We start from the raw sequence: 4,612 nt of genomic DNA on the forward strand, positions 1-4,612 counted from the left end.
TGTGGGTGTGTCTGTGTGTGGAGGGCCACCTATTTTAGATTTATATATCTATTTCTCAAAAGTTAATTATGGAGTAGGAAACCATAAAATGTTTAAAGCTCCAGTTTTCCCTGGCTCCTGCTTTCTTAGGAATTAGTTTTAGGGAGAAGTTATTTCAATCTCTATCATTTTATAATCTATAAAAACTTATTTTAGAGTGATTTAAATTGTGTTGGCAGAAATTGAAGAGTCAAGTGAAAACTAAGATGACCCCTTACCTGAAATGTTTGTTTCCTGCTTGCAATGCGGGCAGAAGGGATTTGGGTGAGCATTTGACCTCTTGTCCCCCCCTGCTCCATAACAGAGCTGCATCTGCTCAGTGAAATGGGCAAGTCACTTCCATAGAGCCTCGGGTTCCAGTCAAAGGGGACCTTGGGCTGTGGGGTTGTCCTCTCCTACACAGGAAGCGACTGCTCAGGGCTGGTGAGGTCTCTGCTTCCTCTGTGTACTCGGCCATCTGGAGAGCAGCAGTGCCTAGAGCTGTGTTGGATGGTGTGTAAATACTCCTCAGGATGCTGGACCAGCAGCTTCAGCATCACCTGGAAACTTGATAGAAATGCAAATTCTCAGGTGTGAGGCTCAGGCAAGGTGGGTGCTGGCAGCACAGAGCATTTATAAATGAGTGAGGCCCCCATCCTACCCTCTACAAGGGAGCTCCCAACCCTGGCTATACGTTAGAATCCTGGGGGAATTTAAAAAACCAAAGAGAAAGGAACAGCCAATGCCATGGCTTCTGTACCAGAGATTCCAATTTAATTAGTTTAGGGATAGGCCAAGGGCAAGGGCGTCAGTATTTTTTAAGTCTCTGAGTGATTCTAACGTGCAGAATCACTGTGGTAGAAGAGATTCTCAACCTCCGCACCATTGATATTCTTTGTTGTGGGGGGGCTGTCCTGTGCATTCTAGGATGTCTAGTAGCATCTCAGGCCTTGATCTCCTAGATGTCCATAGAACCCTGCTCCCCATTTGTGACAACCCTAAATATCTCCAGAAATTGCCAAATGTCTCCTGACGGGCAAAATTGTCCCAGTTGAGAACTATTACCCAATGGCAATGATTCTCAAAGTTTAGTGCAGTGCTGCTCAGTAGAAATAATGCTAACCACATGTATAATTTTAATTTTTTTAGTAACCACATTAAAATAAGCTAAATAAAACATATGAAACTGATGTTGATAATATAGGTGGGCCGGCCCCGAGGTGGAGTGGTTTAGTTTGTGTGCTCCACTTCGGTGGCCCAGGGTTTTGCTGGTTTGGATCCTGGGTGCCGACACGGCACTGCTTGTCAGGCCATGCTGAGGCAGCGTCCCACATGCCACAACTAGAAGGACCCACAACTAAAATATGCAACTATGTACTGGGGGCATTTGGGGAGTAAAAGCAGAAAAAAAAAGAAGATTGGAAACAGTTGTTAGCTCAGGTGCCAATCTTTAAAAAAAAAATAATATAGGTAATTTAACCCAATATATCCAAAATAGTATTTCAATATGTATTCAATATAAAAATTTATTAATTAGGCATTTTTACATTCTTTTTTCATGTCCTTGAAATCTGGCATGTAATTTATGCATATTTCAGTTCAGATTAGCCACACTTTGAGTTCTCAGTAGCCATGTGTGGCTAGAGGCTGCTATATTGGGGTTTAGTAGGCATCAGAATTGCATTGAGAGTTGGTTAAAAGATAGATTGCTGGGCTCCACCCCCACAGCTTCTTATTCAGTGGGTCTGGGTTGGAGCCTGAGAATTTACACTTCTAATAAAAGTTTCCAGGTAATGCTAAAGCTGCTGGTCTGGTGACCACACTTCTAGAACTGCTTATGTGGAGAAACCCCAGCGTCTTTGTTATTCAAAAAAGTGGTCTGTGGAGCAGCAGCACATCTGAGCCTGTAAGAAACGCATAATCCCGGGTCCTACCCTTGACCTATTACACTGGAACCTGCATGTGAACAAGAATTTAAGTTAGAACATGAGACTTCCCTGAGTAAACCCTCCCCTGTGAGTCTATTACAGCGGCTGTTTGTTTCCTTCTTAGAACTGTTCTCAGTTCTTTTTCTCTGTTTTTCCCATTTGACGCAAGAATATAAGGGTTTGTCTTTTTTTTTTTTTTGCTGTTAACCGTTCTCTACCCAGGGCCTAGTGCAATATCTTGCACATAATAGACATTGAAATATCTATGGAATTAATGATCCTATGAAGGGAGAGAAGGCTGGGAACAATGATTAGGTATGTTCTTTGGCTTCAGAAATTTAAATAAATGTGTTTGGAGATGAGTTGAATACTGCGATTCAGAAGCCGATTGTGTGGCTACTGCTGGACTAGAAGGCGGACTGGTCCTTCCTGTGAACCTCGCCTATACCCAGGGTGTATGGGTGACTCACTTTGGAAGAATTGCCTGATGGCAAGCTCGTCAGATTCTTCTTCCTGGCAAGGTGGAGCCACATTCTCTTCCTTTTAGAGAAGTGGAAATGTTCTACCTGTTCATGACGGCACACAGCACCTGGGAGGTGTTCCCAGGATGGCCCTCCTCCAGGGCTGCGAGTGCTGCTGAAGTGTCAGTGACCACACAGGCTTCTTCACACTTCTGTAGCCAGTTGGCATTCCTAAGGCATCACGTTCAAACTGACTCAGTTCTAAATCATCAGAGGCACAATTACAGAGTGGAAATTTGGTTTCCAAAGGGAATTACTTATGTCACAACGCCTGGCTAAAATATATATATTTTTCACATATAAAAATAGTCTCTTGACTCTTGGATCAGTTTCATTTTTTTCTTATGCTTTTAATGGAAAATAGTTTCTCCATACTTCTTTTGGGAAAAGACAGTAAATCTTTTTGTTTTCCCCCTCTGTTGAGATTTAGTGTTAAGTGTGAATTAACCAATGGATTTGTTAACTGTATATCTTAATGTGCACAAACAACTTGTGTGTAGGCAGATGGAAAGATGAAGTAATTCAGTGGTTACTTTCAGCAGAGGGCAAAAGCAGAAAAAAAAAGCAGAAATGAACAACAATTTCATAATATTCTTGGCAATCTACTTCACTGCCTTTTTTCTCACTCAGCTTCCTACTTCTCATGCCAGGCTTTTAAAAAAATTGAGACTATGTTAGGAGTGAAATGTATATTCTGTGTTGTATGGGAGGATTTAAATGAGAAACAGCGACATTGACCAAATTAATAACCTTGATTATTGTAGGATGGCAATGATTGCCGAGGTGTGGAAGCAGGAGGAAGATAGGCCAGTGTAGAGTGACACAGCTGGCTGAGAAGACGTCCCATCCTTGTTAATCTCACTGTCCTAGACATGGCCTACAATGTTTTGTAGTTGAAGAGTGTGTACTTTTAAGAGTATGTAATTTGTTCTTCTTTCATTTTCAATTTCCAGCTATTTCTCTCTAAATCTGAAAGGGGGTTGATGGCGGCTATTGGTGCCATATAATCAGACACATGTAGCGTGAAGTCTTCCTAGGTGAGGCTTGTCTATGATTTTGAGGAAAATAACTAATCTATGAAAAATATACCAGGAAGTGAGAAGGTGTAGGTGAGATTTGCTCTGATTCACTCAGTGAATTTGACGGGTTTGGAAATAGGCCATTACTCCAACTTCCTCATGGTTTAGTGGGAATGCTTTGCATATGAAGCTTCTAATAAAAATTGCCTGAAGTATCTCTCACGATCAGAAGATAAATAGTTCTGCTCTAGTGCTTTTTGCTCTGGCAACCAGAGTTTAGCCACTTATCTGGGGAAACACCTTTGCTCTGATTCTGTGGGTTAGTGTGAAAATTCCCTGACCAGGCTACGCTGCCCTACTGGTACTAAGTGAGCATAAAAGTCCTGTTAGCCAGAGATGGGGTAGCTTCAAGGATGGAGTACTGTACTGGGGCAAGGGTTGGTGGCTATGTAGGGGAAATAAAAAATGAAAATAAAGGGAACCCTATATAATCACAAAGCAGGAAGTTCAGCACACTAGTTACAAAGGGCATTAGGAGAGGAGCGCACACTAAATTGAAACAAGAGCTAAAAATTCAGACGCTGATGGTATTTAGCAGAAAAATTATGGTAAAGGAAACATTGTTTCAGATTGTGCTGCCTCTGTACATGATCTCATTCAACTCCATGGTAATCCGCCAAGATATATTGCACGCACGTTCTTCCCATTAAGTGGGTGAGGAAGCTGAGCTATGAGATATTTAGTGACACGACTGACTCCCCCGCTCGCTTAGGGCTGGAGATAAAGTGAGAAGTAGTCTGTCTTTTCTTTGAATGCTATTCTGGGACCTCTTCTAGTTGTACGATTGTTATGTTGTGCTGTGTCATGTTGTGTGATTGTTAATTATCAGCATTTACAAGCATCTCACAACAATTCCCAAGAAAAACTCCGTCTAGGAGGAGAGTTGTGATGCACAACATGTGTTCCTATCCTTTAAAAAAGGGATACCAGACCAACTTCCTGATTTAGGTCTTAGCTGCCTTTCATCTAAAATTGTCAGTTCACAGTTTTCATTTTGGAGTGAAGTAGGCATGATTGCTTCATGCAAATACTCTGCAATTTAACTGCTTTGTGAATTTGTCCTCTG

This window comes from Equus caballus, chromosome 21 (assembly GCF_041296265.1).
Source record: "Equus caballus isolate H_3958 breed thoroughbred chromosome 21, TB-T2T, whole genome shotgun sequence".
Lineage (NCBI taxonomy): Eukaryota > Metazoa > Chordata > Mammalia > Perissodactyla > Equidae > Equus > Equus caballus.